The sequence below is a fragment of the Solenopsis invicta genome, chromosome 3 (assembly GCF_016802725.1).
Source record: "Solenopsis invicta isolate M01_SB chromosome 3, UNIL_Sinv_3.0, whole genome shotgun sequence".
NCBI lineage: Eukaryota > Metazoa > Arthropoda > Insecta > Hymenoptera > Formicidae > Solenopsis > Solenopsis invicta.
In genome coordinates this window covers 6644582-6660828 of record NC_052666.1, presented here as the reverse complement: position 1 = coordinate 6660828, position 16247 = coordinate 6644582, and the positions used below count along the sequence as shown (strand labels likewise).

The window sequence follows — 16247 nt, the reverse complement described above, 5'->3', positions numbered from 1 at the left end:
GTCTTCCATTATGAGCCTTTCTTACCTCCTCTCCTTCTCCACGGCTTGTCTTGCCCTTTTAATAGGGCGTTGGGGAGCAGGGGGAAAAGGCGGGGGCTACTCTTATGTCCGCCGCTTTTGAGAGGGGGTTGGGTTTAGCTGTTTTTGAACCTCCTTAAGCGGTGGACGGAAGATCGACTCTTTGAGTCTCTCCACGTTGATGACCGGTTTTCCCTTTTTTCCCCGCCGGGTCTTAGTGCTTTGCGGGGGGAGCTCCTCAGTAGGGGGTTCCACCTCCATCAAGTTCTCCGCTGGGGTTGGCTGGTGGGAAATTCCTCCTGTCAACGTGTTTATCACCTCGGCATCGAGGTCCAGATCCGTCTGGACCTTGACGTCGGTGTATCCGTCACCAGTTTTAACTCGGGTGGAGGAGTTCTTTTTGAGCAGCGCAACGCGAACGCGCAACTGCCCGAGCTCTGCCTCCATCTTCAATTTTTCCGCGGCCCATTTGGCCCGCGCTTTGGCTAGGACCGCGGTGTTTTTTCGGCGCTGTCGCACCTGTTTGCCTTCCTCCTGCCTAGCCAGTATTGTGCTCAAGCCGGCCGTCAGGTCGGTGTACGCCATCCACAGATCCTTTCTTATAGGGCCCTGTATGTTCCCCGACCTCTCGACCGACTTGGCCAACATGCCCAGGCTGCGGGTCATAACTGCCGCTATTGCTGCAGTTGGCTTGTTCTCCAGCTTTTCCGCGCGTTTGAGGGTCTCATTGTTGGCCCTCGAAGCCCGCTCGGAGGAGGGCTTAATCTCCGGGTTCAGGATCGCTTTATGATCCCTTTTTTTGGCCGCTTTACGCGCTAGGGCCTCCGCCGTAAACTGCCCTTTCGCCGTAAACTGCCCTTTGTGCGAGGGATCCTTGGCGGGCCTGCCATGGCCTTTTTTGGCAGGTTCTTTCTCGGACTCGGATGATGAGATGATGTGCCTCACCTGAGTCATCTTTCTGTGCGACCTCTTTCTCCCCCGTCCCACAGACTCTCCATCGGTGTCCATGCTCACATCTGTGAGCACCGGGGCGAGGGATGGAAGGGGCGACAGGGAGTCCCCTTTCCTGGTGATCGGACCAGACGGTCCGGGAGCACTACCTAACACTGGTCGAGCCGTGTCCGTCCCGCGACTATCTGGCTTTGGCCCTTCGCTACAAGCCGGGCCTGGTCCTTGAGCCAGAAGCGGCACTTACGTGTTTCTCCTTAGCAAGGAGCGGGAACTTCCGTACACAAAACGGGGGCATCAGCTTCGCGTCGCCCGCATCCTGTGAGTCGGTCGGGCTAAATATCTCTAACCCGTCGGCCCCAGTGCTGGGTCCCTTCCTGTATTTGGACTCGTCCCTCCCCTCGGCGGGAGAGACGTCTCCTCTGTTTAGATCCGAGAGGGATGAAGCCTTCATCCCTCCCAAGCCACCGCCCGAGCAAGCGCCCGGAGACGCAACGCTCTTCTCTCCATTAGTTTTTTTATTCTTGGTAGTACTCATTTTTTGGTTCATCCCACTCCCCGTGACGACCGCACCGACCGGCGTATCTCCCACTCCGCCCCAATAAGACTATTGGGGAGCAGTGTCCCGGATACTCCCGAGGGGTCGGCTTATGGCGCGGGCAGTGGGAATGTAACATCCAGTGCACTGGCCTCCAGCCCCCTACACACCCATACGAAGGAGCCATCAAGGGCTCGCCTCGTATGGGTTTTCAGGGGTTTTCCGCCCCCGACAGCGAGGGCACCGTCACCCGAGGGGCCCCACGGACGGGTCGGGTAACGGAAGCGACGCCCCTTCCGCATCCTAACTGCCTTGGCGACCAGCACGTCCACTCAGGGTAAAATAATTCCCTGGGGGCACCAGAACTTCAGCCCGGCACCCGCTTTGGAAGGGACGCCGTCGCGGAGTGCCAGGCCAGACCAGCAGGTGCTCCACCCCGAGCCCCGCCTCGGAATACTTCCGAGCGGCCCCAGGGCCAGTCCAGCCCGTAACTTCGGGGAGTTTTCCACGAGGCACGCGCTGAATCGTCCTCCACCGCTTTGATCCAGCCTCGGAATGATTCCGGGCGGCCCGGAGACGGCTCAGCCCGCTGGGTCCGGTAAACCGGGGTTCCAGCGGTTCGTCTCGTCTGGTCGAGAACGGCGAGGTGCTCCGTTCCGGGGCGAGTCCCTTCACAGAAACCCCTTTATTCCACACGCACGCCCTCGACCCTGCTTCGGAAAAGTCCGAGCGGCCCGAAGGCCGTCCCGATCCGATGCACCGGGGAGGATTTCCCACGATGCACGCGCCTGGAATTCCCACGCCGTTTCGACCTTGCCCTGGAATATGTCCAGGCGGCCCGCAGACGGCCCAGCCCGACGGGTTCGGTAGCACCGAGATCCTACCGGCCCGTCCTACCCTTTGAAGAGCCAGTTTTTTCCATGCCAGAACGCGAGCTGCAAAAACGATCCCGTCGGGGATCGCCAGCCCTTCCGTCTCTCGGGATTGAGGTAAAACAATACTCGGGGAAGTGATAGACTTCTTCATATTTTGACATTACAAATTACTGTACGAAATTTAAGAAAAATCAGACGTTTATTCAAGTCCTCTCTCAGAGTATTGTTTTATGCCAATTACAAAGTAAACTGGCTTGCCCGATATTGTTAACATATCTATAAATTAATCGAATTAAAATTATTTTCTAATACAGATTATTTTAATAAGCAATTAAAGAGATTTACATTCATTAATTAATTAAAATTATGTCTCTATGTAAAGTAATAGTTTCACAAGTTGAAGCTAAAATATATTGTCGTGATGACATGATTTTATTTTATTATTAAAAATCGTAGTTCTATTTACATTATTTTTCGAACGAATATTCATATCCGAGTAAATTTCTTTACACAATTAAAAATTACAACAACGCGCGACGAACCACGGTATCCCATATATCGGCCGTATAGACGCAAGAGATAGCATTTTTGTCAGTTTGTCGAGGGCCCCGATTCCATGTCTTCTCTCTCGATCCAGCGTCGAGGGAGGAAGATGCGATATCGAAACGCTCCTAACTCCTTTCTGCCGGCACCCCGACCTCCGCCGCGCTGCCACGAAACACGTACGTGTGTGCCTTGCGTAGCTCGCGTGTGTGCGGCAGCCGAGCGTCAGCGCGGACAGACACCATTTATGTCGGTGCATGTACATACGTATAGACTGGCAAAGAACAGTCGTGTAGAGAAACTTGACATTGAGGTATTCCCCGAGATTTTATGCGCACCGATCTTAATAGAATGAAAGCTTTCTATAATATCTAACCTTGTTCACACAAGGGGATTTCCGATTCTTGAGAACAAGTCTTCAATGACCAGAAAAGGATATTGTTGTTTGACGATACTTGAGTTTAAACGACATAAATCCACGCAAAGTCTCATTTTCTCATTTTTTTTGCACAAGAACAATACGGGAATAATATGGTGACGTACTTTCTTTAATAATAGCACGAGTTAAAAGATCATCTGTAATTTTTCTCAGCTGCTGACGTTCGGCCCATGCGAAGCGTCGCGGTGGGTATGCAAAAATAGAATTATTTTTAATTGGTACAGTAACACAATAACCATCAGGCACTTTTTCTATATTAGAATTTTCTACCGTATTAATGATTTCGCAAACTTTTTGGTCAACTTGAAAGCCAATATCAAACTTAATGTTTTCCGGCTTTATATTCGAATCTTCTTCAATAATTTTAACCGAGGCTATTTCTCTCATGAATTTAACTCTATTAGTTAATTCTGGATCCGAAGGATCGTACAACAATTTAAGATTGCTGGCCGCAATAAAATTACGACCAAGAACTACGTGGGTTGGCCATGCTGAAGCGTTAATTAATTTAAAGTCAACGTTGACAAGCGAATCAGGTAACTGTTTTAATTTGATATTTAATCTTACTTCACCCTGAGTAGAAATCACTGAATTGTTAAGAGCTTTATACGCAATTCTATTTAAAGATACCGCGCTTGAGATCTGATCTTGCAGATTTTCGAAAGCTGAATTTTGTAAGAATGATACTGGCATACCAGTATCAACCGATGCAGCAAGATTACATTTTGAACCGTTAACCATAACAATCTCAACAATGGAATCGCTTATCTTAAGTTCTCGCTGAAGACTCGATTCGACGCATCCAACCGTTTGAGGATCCTGCAACTCCCCATCGACCCTCGATGCTGACGAATCTGACACTCGTGATGCAGGCGATCCGCGACGAAGCAGCTTTGACCTCAGCGGATGAGGGTGTTGACTTGTCATATTTATTTTTGTTTTCTCCCTTATTTACGGATGTCGCGGTTAACGTTTTTCTATTTTTGTCATTGGTTTTCTCGCGGTCATCGCTATCGCGTTTGTGAGGTTTGTCGCGATTCATTCTGTTGTAATGCTCACGTTTTACCGTTTTGACTTTGTTCTTGTCGTCATCCGTTGTTATTTCTGTTATGATTACACCTTTTTTACTCGCTCCGTATTGTTCGGCTGGTTGTGCATCGTAACGATATTGTTTGGTTTTATCTTGCGTGTAGATTTTTGATTTGTACGCGGCTGGTTCGTCGTTTGCGTAAAATTGCTATCTACTGTTTGATCTGGATCGCGGTTTTGCATGTTTCGCGCTGTCGCGTATTTTCCTCAAAGTGTAATTTACTCGGGTCGTATCTGACTACTTGTCTGCTATCGTTTACGCTTTCCTTAACGCGTTTCGATTTTTCGCGTCGTTTCGGGATTGCTCCTCTATTACTTTGCGCGTTGTTTGCTCTGTTTACATTTTGTCTATCGTTATTTGCTCTATTCGGCTGGTGAGTTGATTGTAGGCTGTCTAATAATCTTATAAATTTGCCTATATCTTTTAATCCCGGTTTGATTTTGCGTTTAATCTCGTGTGGAAGATGTTCTTGAAACAAATAAATAATCATTTCGTCGGTTATCGGTTTGTCTAAGGTTTTTGATCTGCCTACAGTCTCCATCGCGTATTCGCTCATGGTTTTGCCTTGGAACGGATAATATTTATTGTTAAAAAGATTTTTACGAAATTGCGTTTGAATCTCGGGACTCCAAAATTTAATTTTTAGCCCTTTGAATGCTGCTTCTATCTGCTTCTGTTTGCGGTTTTAATAATCTTATCCACGATTTGGCATCGTAATGTATCATACCATCTAACCAGTATAATTGGTCTTCCGGTTTTATGCGCTCGCTATCGGCTATTCTTTGAAATTCGCGTATAAACGTTACAACGTTTGAGTATCGCGGGTTCCTTTGAAGGAGAATTTTTTGAATGGAGTTGACAACCACTGATGGTTTGGAACTCTCAATGTCGCTCTATTATATTTACTGCTGTCGTTACTGTACAAATTATCGCGTGTCAGAACTTCGTTCGTTACTGATTGATTATCGCGTTGGCTAAAATTTAATTCGTTATCTTCGAGATCGTTATCTCGTAAATTGGCTGCTATGCCATTAGTTGCGTAAATATCATCTCGTACGTTTGCTCTACTTTCGCGTATCATGTATTGAACATTGTCGCGTTGTACTTGCATCATCGTGATTTGTATGTACGTGTATGTATGTATTATATGTAAAATAAAGATGGAATAAAGACTAACCTAATTAGTTCATGATACAGACTGTATGATAAACTATAAATTTTATATAACATTGTGTATAACCTTAAATATAAGTTTTAATTGGTTTTTAGGAAAAAAGATTACTACAATAATAAGATATATTAAATCTGTTTTAGATTTTTCAGAAATGGTGGTTTTCCGGGCGTCATTGGAACAATTGATAGGACACATTTTGCCATTGTTTCACCCGAAGCTGAGAGGGAATATTTATTTATAAACAGAAAGTTGTATCATTCACTAAATGTTTTAATTGTAAGTATATAAACATGTAATCATGTAATTTGTATAGAAAATGGACAGTACAAATATATAATAATAAATTACTAACTAATAGATGTAATTTCAGATTTGTGATTCCAAGGGCGAAATTCTTGCGGTAAATAGTGTATGGTGACCGAACACATGATGCTCGAGTGTTACGATCATCGAGAATATTTGCTCATTTAGAACAGAGACACAGAGAAGGTGAAATAGATAGCTGGCTTCTAGGTAATTATATTGTTCAATAATATCGATACATAGAAGCAATTGTATTCATGTTCTACTGAACTGTAATATTTTAGTATTTTTAATTTTTTTTAACAAATGATTGTTTGAGCACAGTCTATATCTAATTAGGTTAACATTAAGTCCATATATCATACAATTAATAATTATTACCTTTGTTTGATTCTCTCAATTTTGTCAGCCGTTATTTGAAAACGAGTTTAATTGTCCACAAGAGCATTGATAATTGCATGAAGAGAACCGCTTAATAATTTTGTTTTTTTTTTTTAATATTTTTAATTGTATACTTTTTTAATTTTAAATCTGCATTGATCTAACAAAAAAGATGTCAACGTTAATTAAAAACATTTATACGTTTTAGATGATTCTGCATACCCACTTTTACCTTTTTTGCTGACACCAAAATTAAATCAAGAAGAAGGAATTCCGGGTACAAAGTACACAGAACATCATGTTCAGACTCGTGTGGCTGTAGAACGATGTTTCGGCATTTTAAAAAGTCGCTGGCATTGCTTACGGAAAAAACGAGCTTTACATTATCGTCTACAATTTGCTGGTACATATAATTTTACTTATTATTTCTTTTATTATTTTATAAATTCTTTTATTATTTAAATTTTCTTTTGTTATTTTTCTTTATGGTTAAGTTTTATTTTGCTTTACTTTAAAAAATCCATACACGGTTATAAGATCTTAGTGATAAATCTTAGCAAGGGTCTACAATGCAGTTGTTACAATATTACGACTCTGCGACGAAGCAATCAAAGAAGAAAAATTTATGTATTTTCTTTTTTGATTGGTTTGTCACAATATCGTAACATTGTAACGACTGTATTGGAGATTTTGTGTTAGTGCTGAAATATTATTTTTGTGTGATTTTACTTACAATTCTAATTCATCTACATTGTAATTTTTGATTTTAAATACAGCTCTTAAATTGAATCAGAAAAGTGATATCGTAGAACTAAATTGATTATCAACTTAATATTACTGATGTTTACTGACATCTTTAAAATCCTCTCCGTAGAGAGTGAATGAAAAACATGTTGCGAATAGAATTATCTTAGCCAAGGTTTAAACCTGGAACTCCTTGCATTCCATGTGGGCGTCAGTTGCTGGTAGGGATGTCTTAAAGTAAGCATCAGTAACACTAAACTGATTATGAATTTAGTGCTGTAATATTACTTTTCTGGTTCAATTTAAGAGGTGTGTTTGAAATTGAAAGTAGAAGAATTAGAATCGTACATAAAATCACACAAGAAATATTATTTTAGCACTAAGATTTTGCTGTGATCATATATGAATCTTTCTCGATTTTAATTGTATTATACATAATTTAGTTATAATGTGTATTGGTGAAATATTTTGTTATACAGCTCTAATTATCAATGCTTGTTGCGTTCTGCATAACATGGCAATCAGATGGGGAATTGCTTGTAATGAAATACATCAGGATGAACTAGGCGTTGCACCACCGATAGCATATGATGGTATTGATGAGGAACGTGGGGAACAAACCCGAAATCGAGTAATTTGATGGTATTTTACTAATTAATCTGTAACTCAATATTAATTGTAAATATTAAAAATAGTACATTTCAATTGTATGTAAGAAACAATATTTGTAAGAAAATTTATTTATATTTATATAAAATGTTTACATAAAAAATTAAGAACATGTGTACTTTATTATTCTAAATAAACTGGACCAATGGATTAAACGATATCTTTTAATTCGTCAATCTTATCAATTAATGATGTCAGAAGTTTGGTACGTTCCTGATGTGCTTTTCTTTAAATTATTAATTTTTTCTCTGTAGGGCCAATTTTTCTTTTTTTATTTGTAATATTTTCTTCTGAGTATCATTGTAATCCAAAGTGTGTTGTTGAAATAAATGTTTTATGTTTTGTTTTTTCAATTTCTTGTTACCAATATCTGAAAAAATTAATTTAATAATATTAGTACTATTAATTTTTTTGAATAATAGACTGTCAAAAAGTTCAATAAAATAAACTCAAGAAAAGAGGCGTTTTTAGTAATTAATTTCAGTTACCTGCATCATCACAACATCTTTTATTTGTTGCAGATATTGGTCAATTAATTTCATCTATTTTTGAAATTTGTTTTTGTATATTCCCTAACAGCACAGCTTTCCCAGAGACACCCATGAGACGCTCGGGTGACGTCTCAAGGACGTCCGTACGTCCTAAGGATGTCCTTGGGACGTTCCTTAAATGAAGTGTGCTGTTAGGGTTTTGTATATTTTGTATAGAAGCAATTACATTGGAGGATATGTGGAATAAAAAATATCTTTATTTTATGTACTGTTTTGCAAGAAATATATTGTTAAACAAAAGAAACATTATTACCACTTATATTTGTTGGAAAATATTCATCGACATGTATGACATCACTGTAAGAGGGTCCCTGAATATGTTCCTGAAATTTATAACATAATAAATGTTATGATTTTAAAAACCTGTAGGTAGGCAAATTATATCAATAAAATATTTAAAACACAAATAAAAAATAAAAAAAAATAGAAAAATTACCGGCCATTTTAATTTTTGAATTACAAAATACAACTTGTATTTTGTATTTTAAATAAAAGATTTAAAATATTTTGTATTTTATAATTCAAATATTAAGATTATTAGTATTTTGTATTTGAATTTTAAATATTTTAATGATGTTTTGATCAGTCTTGTTTCTAGTAAAATAATATTACTTCAAGTCTTTGAGAGCACGAAGTTTCGAAACTCGAAGTCGGCGATTGCGTTGTCAAAACTTTATTAAGCTGAGTGAATAGTGTACTGTCATGCAATTTTTGCGACGTTACAGTACTTTTTATTGGAAGAGGTTAAAATTAGTGGGATTTTTGAAAGAATTCTCCTTTGAAAAGTCCTCTAGAAATGAATCGCCAATAGCTTCTTCTTCAAGAATGCCAGACGTCCCGCTGACTTCGGGTGTCAAAAAATTTAATAAGTCTTCTTCGGAAGAACTTGTTTTTGGTTGTCCTCCTCCAGTACCTGCTGCATAGCTTTTGTATGTAGCCACTTTTTTCAACAAATTGGGCTTCCAATCACGCCATGTTTGTATCAAAGGAAGAATTATTACACCGGCACACAAAAAAAAAGTGGTCGGTACTTTTGACCAAACCCACCTATCTATATTTTGGCCCGCTGAAACCGAATCTGGAGGTCGTTTAGCCCGTCTACCTCTTGGTTTTGAGTAAATTGCAAAAAATAGCGAAAAATCGCATTAGTAAGTGCGACAAAAGTAGGAAAAAATTTTCTGACCTTAATGAGGTATATTTATTATGTATTTTGATGCCCTGAACCCGTTTTTCAACTTTGTTGAGCTCTGTTACCCACAGGTTTTAGCGAAAATCGCAAAAAACCGCGTTAACGAGCGTAAAAATCATTGTTTTCTTATGCTTTTTTTCTCTTGTAACGAACTCTTTTATCTTCGAACGATCTATGTAGCGGGTTTCTTTTCCTCTTCACTCCGGTCTGAATCGTTTCCCTTTTTAACGTCCAACAGAAATCTGCCATCATATTAATATCCCACCTTCCTTGGTACCGCTGCTCCATTTCACTTATGTCTTGATGGAATCGTTCTCCTTGTTCTTCGCTGTAGTCTCCGAGATTTTTAGGAAAGTAGTCAAGATGCGAGTGTAGGAAGTGCACTTTTAGACTCATCAAGCAACCTAACTTTTTGAAATTCTTCAACAAATCTTCAATGAAATTTCGGTAATCGGCACTTTTTTGATTTCCCAAAAAATTCTGAGAGACACTTTTGAAACTTAGCCATGCTGCTTTCTCCTTGTTATTCATTTGCTTAATAAAGTTTTCATCTTGAAAAAGCGTACGAATTTGGGGACCATCGAAAATACCTTCTTTTAATTTTGCATCACTTATAGCGGGAAACTTCAGTCCTAAATACCCAAAACAGTTACCATTTTTATCTAGAGCTTTGACATATTGTTTGATCAGTCCGAGTTTGATATGAAGAGGCGGTAGCAAAATTTTGGAGGGATCAATCAATGGTTCGCGTATGATGTTCTTTGATCCTGGATGAAACTCGGTTCTTTTTGGCCAATCTTTCTTAACATAGTGATTAATCCTATCTCTACTATCCCACAAACATAAAAAGCAGGGGTTTTTCGTGAAACCCGATTGTTGACCTAGAATCAGGGTTGCAATTTTTAGATCACCGCAAATCTTCCATTGATGTGCCGAGTATTTTATTTTCTCCAGTACTATTTGTAAATTCTCGTAGCTCTCTTTGAGTTTTGTTGAGTGTGCTATTGGTATAGGTGCATATGTATTTCCGTTGTGGAGCAAAACAGCTTTGAGGCTTCGTTTTGATGAATCTATGAAAAGCCTCCACTCTTCATCCTTATAAATATTAGGTTTTAATTCATCAACCAACCCTTTAACATTTGAACAGTAAACTAACGAATTCTCCTCATCTTTGGTAAAAAAATTTCCGAAACTCTTTTTCTCTATCACGATAAACATATGCCTTCGTTCCTTTTGCCAACAAATTTTTATTCTTCAATGCTGCTGCTAAATATTCAGCTCCATCCTTGGGTAGTCCCAAATTTCGTATAAGATCATTCAACTCTTCTTGGTTAAATGTATGAGGAGTATTTCTCTCACCTGCTGGTAGATACTCCTCGTCCTTGTCATCACTTACGTCTTCTTCGGAAAATTCATCCACTACCATTTCTTCCGCTTCGCTAGGATCCACATTCATAGGTTCAACTCTTTCGTCCATTGTTTCTTCCACAACTTCTAATACTATTTCTGGTCTTACGACTGAAGAAACGTTTGCATAGGAAATGTTATCTTTTGTATTCGATCTAAAACCTTTGATGTCTGTCATACAAAAATAGCAGTCTTCTGGACACGAAGGACCATATCATTGGCTTCGTAAATCTCAGCTCTTCAGTGTTTTTAGTCTTATTCCATCGCATTAGCATCGTATAACACGAACCACAAATTGTACGTGGCGTCCAGTTATCATTCTGGTCAGTAATTTCTAAACCAAAACACTGAGTGTAAAGAGATTTCACTTTAGGATATAAAGGTCTTCGGTTTTTACACGTTTCAAATTCACCACAAATATAACAAAATGAATCGTGACTTTTATCACATAAATGTGAGTTACTTCTTGTAGCATTATACTCTACAGAGGCCAAGTCACCCACCAACGTAGAGCTGCGGTCACTTGATGACGACGCTTGCGGGCCCGCTTGCTCACCCTGACCAGCCGCCAATACTGGGCTTCCGACACCCTGCATCGTAAAACACTGATTTGCGCCTGACATGACGGCAAAAATGCCGTTAACCCAGGGACTTGGCTAGACGGATCTGTTGCCCACCATCACCACGAGGAGGTGCCCTGGTTACAGGCACAAATCAGTGCTTTACGATGATAAAGCTCAATAAACTTCAAATTTGGGTGAAGCACATCAAACTACATAAGAAATTTACTTGTTGAAAGTCAAAGTGTACAGCTACAAGAAGACTGCTACAGACCAGAGTGAAGAGGAAAAGAAACCCGCTACATAGATCGTTCGAAAATAAAAGAGTTCGTTACAAGAGAAAAAAAGCATAAGAAAACAACGATTTTTACGCTCGTTAACGCGGTTTTTTGCGATTTTCGCTAAAACCTGTGGGTAACAGAGCTCAACAAAGTTGAAAAACGGGTTCAAACGGGCATCAAAATACATAATAAATATACCTCATTAAGGTCAGAAAATTTTTTCCTACTTTTGTCGCACTTACTAATGCGATTTTTCGCTATTTTTTGCGATTTACTCAAAACCAAGAGGTAGATGGGCTAAACGACCTCCAGATTCGGTTTCAGCGGGCCAAAATACATATAGATGGGTGGGTTTGGTCAAAAGTACAGACCACTTTTTTTTTGTGTGCCGGTGTTATTAATATTAAAATATTATATAAAAATAAGATTCGTAGTATTATTACGGTTGCATTTAGAAAATTTAATATAATCCAGATAAAAAAAAACCGAAGATTTGAGTCCATCAACGAGCATAAATAATCAAAAGATATATATAATAATAAACAAACTGTATCAATAGATGTTAAACATAAAAACTCGAATCATTTCGTTTCTTTTTTTTTATCTAGATGATTTTATTATTATACAGAGTGTCCCAGACCGTACTATGAAACTTGTGACATGAGGTAGAAGAAATCGAGACAAACCAAAAAGTCTAATAGCATTTTGCGATACTTGCAATAATTTTCGAGAAATAAAATATTATAGTCAGCCGAATAAGAGCGCGCGCAGAGACAAGTGGTTGCTCGCCTGAGCCGTAGGACCGCCCACCGCGGCCCGACAGTTGGCTAGACGATGAGAGCGCGCGGCGAGGGGAAGGACAGCTTCGCACTGCCGCGGCGTCGTTCCCCCATGTCCCCGCACCGCGCTGAAACACACGTAAAAGTAAAATAATAAAAGATAAAAGTTAAATAATGTTACTTTGCGAATGTAGCATCACACCTTTCCCTCTAAAGTACAAGAGCATAGTAAATATTATCCCTTTCAACAACAGTTCTAATTAGTACTATTCGAATCTCACCATTATGTGTAATTTCAAGAACAAAATTTTAACTATTTCCATTTCTTTACACTTTTCATATTAAACACTGTAAGATACTCGGATAAATAGCATTATGCTAATTATAATTTATCACAGTTCTAACGACAGTTTTCATTAGAAATATTTACGTAATAATATAGCACATTGTTAATGTAAGTAATGTCATTAAATGTAATTTAATACATTATAAAAAAAAATATAAAGTCTAACATTAAAAAATATGTTGCTGCTGTAATTGTGCTTAAATTGTAGAGCGAAATATTCTATTAAAACTACGATGAATAATCAGCACCAATCTTTCTCCGAATATCGTGCCGTGTTTAAAAGTATAAAAAAAGTAACAGTTTATATTTATTTTTTAAATTACACATAATGGTGGGACTCAAAAATGACTAATTCAAACTGTTACTAAAAGTTGTAATATTTACTTTATTCTTGTACTTTAGAATGAGAGGTGTCAGCATGCTATATTCGCGAAGTTAGCACTTTCTCTCCCCCCCCCCCCCTAAAAAATACTGAATTTATTTTTACTTTTATAAAAAAGTGTGACGACTGTAAAAATGTTACTGGAACTACTAATATTTTTTTATAATAACAAATTTATCACAGTTTTAAAGAAATGCTATCATTTCCGCACTACCTTGAGATAGATAGCGTTTTTATTAAAGTGGTTTTCCCTGCCTAATCCACTCTCATAATTTAATTTAATAATTGTTCGAAGTGCTTTCCTCGTGCTTGTAAGTAGAGTACGGCTCTTCGAATTAATTGTCGCGTCGCACGGTGCGCCATGTCCGGCGTTATGGTATTAAAGATTACTAAAATTTCTGCGCGTATCTCAGCTTCAGTACCATGACACCTGTGCTCGACTTTATGTGCTCTCAAACAAAATAGTCTAACACATTTAAATCTGGCCACTGTGCCGGCCAAGGGAACGGGCCACCTCGACCCATCCACCTGTCCGGAAAACGCTCAATTCAAAGTTCCCTTACACGAAGGGAGAAATGTGCGGGAGCTCCATCGTGTTGATAAATCATCCTCTCCCGCTCGCGGAGAGGAATGTCTTCTAAAAGAGGCGGTAAATCGTTTTGTAAAAACGTCTCGTATGCTTCGCCATTGAGACGTGGCGGAAGGAACACCGGGCCAATCTGAAATTTATTAATAATTTATGTTACCAGTTTATATTATAAGTACAATATAAAGGAGAAAAAATTTCTTAATTTACAAGAATATTTATCATTCTGTCCGCAATTACTCCTGTCCATACATTAATGCTCCACCGATATTGAAAAGTGGTTGGACGCACGGCATGAGGATTTTCCTCAAGCCAGAGCACTAAATTGTGCGAGTTAAATAGGCCATTCGGCGTGAATGTGGACTCGTCGGTCCACAAAATGCGGTCGAGAAATAAAATATTTTCCCGACATTGGGCGAGAAATCCTGCAATGTTTTATTGACGTATCTATTGTCATATGCTAAAAACGGTATGATATCTAAGAAAGAAATAAAATGGAAAAACCAAAAATACCTGCGTAAAAGTGTACGCGCTATTTAATCTCGTGCGAGAAGCTGCTGCACACGTTGATGATGAAATGGATGTAACCCATTTTCACGAAGAATCCTGTGCACCGCGGACTTTGGTACACCCAGTGCGTGAGCTACTCTGCAAACACTATTAGCTGGATTTTCTTCGAACGCGCGTAGTACTTCTTTATCGACGTTAATGTGTCGACGTCTTGGCACATTGCGATTATATTGTGAAACTATTGTGACAAAATTATTAATCTGTTAAAAATTTATCAATAAAGTTACGAACAAATTTTTTGTTGGAAGGCTGTGTAAACACAATATAATCTAAGTAACAAAATATTCAACCATTGAATATTTTTTTTTTTTTACGAGACACTGGTAAAATAATCAAGCATGTGTTATTAACTCTCCATACGATATATTTCTTTGTTCCTTAAATTTCACAAAGTTGTAACGCTGGTGGATTTTTGGTCGGTTCGGTGCTGGATCAGGTTACGGTTGCGGATAAGCTCGCCGGATTGGCCGGGTTCGGGAGAATAGTCGCACTCGGAATTCAAATGAAAAAGACTATCTTTATTCAGACTTGATAGTTACAGAAAGAGAGATCGTTGGTCAGTCATAGCAGCCTCGCGATAAGTGTACCGAGCTTAAGCAAGAACGCGATTGGTTATCGGTGATTGCGCTAACCAATCGCCTTTGTGCGGTCCGAAACGCTAGCTCTCGTATCGTATAACAAAGTAATGTGTGTCGCTTGAAATAACAAAAGAATATGCACTACGAAAACGGAAACGAACTTAATAATAATAATAATAATAATAATAATAATAATAATAATAACCTAACTAACTGGTAATCGAAATGAAACATAAACAGTTGGCGACAAGAGAGAACTTATTAACGGTAACAATCTATACACGCGGTTTAAGCGGACATGGTGTCCGGATTGGTCGGGGATTCGCGGAACGCGAAGTCGGTCTGACGGTGGCGATTCCGCGCTTCACCCGAGCCGCCTCGTGCAAGGTGAAGCGAGGATATTGCCAGGGCGCGGATGCCCTGACGATGTTCTAGGTTACGGTGAGCGAGTCTTCCCTGAGAGAAAGGACGGAGTTGATTGGCCAGGGATATGTAGCCTGCGGACTCGATGAGGATGCTCGTCGTGGACGGTGATTCGCCGAGGATACTCGGCTACGGAGCGCGGCGAGGATGCTCGCCGCGATTGGTTGCGGAGCGGAATTTCGTTGTTAGCCGAGGATCCTCAGCTAGTCGGGACGACGAGGATTCTCGTCGAAGGGTCTGGACGAGGCGAGTATTCTCGCCCTCTTGGGAGTCGGAGTTGCGGTCGAGGATTCTCGACCTGTCGGGTTCGGTGGACCGGGAAGATCTGTCCCGGTGTTCCCACTGCCAGCTTATATATCCGAACGCACGGTTGGGCGGACCAATCCGCGCGTTCGGTCGGCTGGCCCGGAGTGGGAACGTTGCCGAACGCCACGGGCGGCGCGCGTGCTGCCGCGTGATCGCGACGGATAGATAAGCTCGGTGCGTGTACGTGGTGTTTGTTGGTGCTCGGGTGGACGGAGCTGAGTGGCGGCGCGCGCGAGGTGGAGGGACGTTTCGTTACATCACCCCTCCCCTGTGCGAGTGGCGAACTTTGGCCACTACGCCGGGAATTCCCGCACGTAGTAGCACTGGCCGTCCCGTCCGAACCTGAGGGTGAAGCGGCGCGTAGCGAGTCGGATTTTGTAAACGCGGGATACCGTGGCCGCGTAATACGGGACGTAGATGATCAGGTCGTCCCTTAGGCGTACTGGTATCGTTCCGGACGGGTTCCGTGTTTGCTCGTGGATGCTGGCTGTACAGGTACTGCTGTCTGTGGGCTGTTACCCGCGTTGTTGCTCACGTCGTTGCCTGACGCTGTGGTGTCTCTGGTTT

The 16247-nt window shown here is 40.6% G+C and overlaps 1 long non-coding RNA gene across 1 annotated transcript; it reads left to right on the top strand.

Moving 5' to 3' along the window:
* The first annotated feature begins 6004 nt into the window (after positions 1-6004).
* LOC113004565 lies at positions 6005-7705 on the top strand. The gene is made up of 3 exons (XR_005574445.1): positions 6005-6138; positions 6518-6712; positions 7533-7705. It is a non-coding gene; the product is annotated as an uncharacterized LOC113004565 (long non-coding RNA).
* Positions 7706-16247: the final 8542 nt, after the last annotated feature.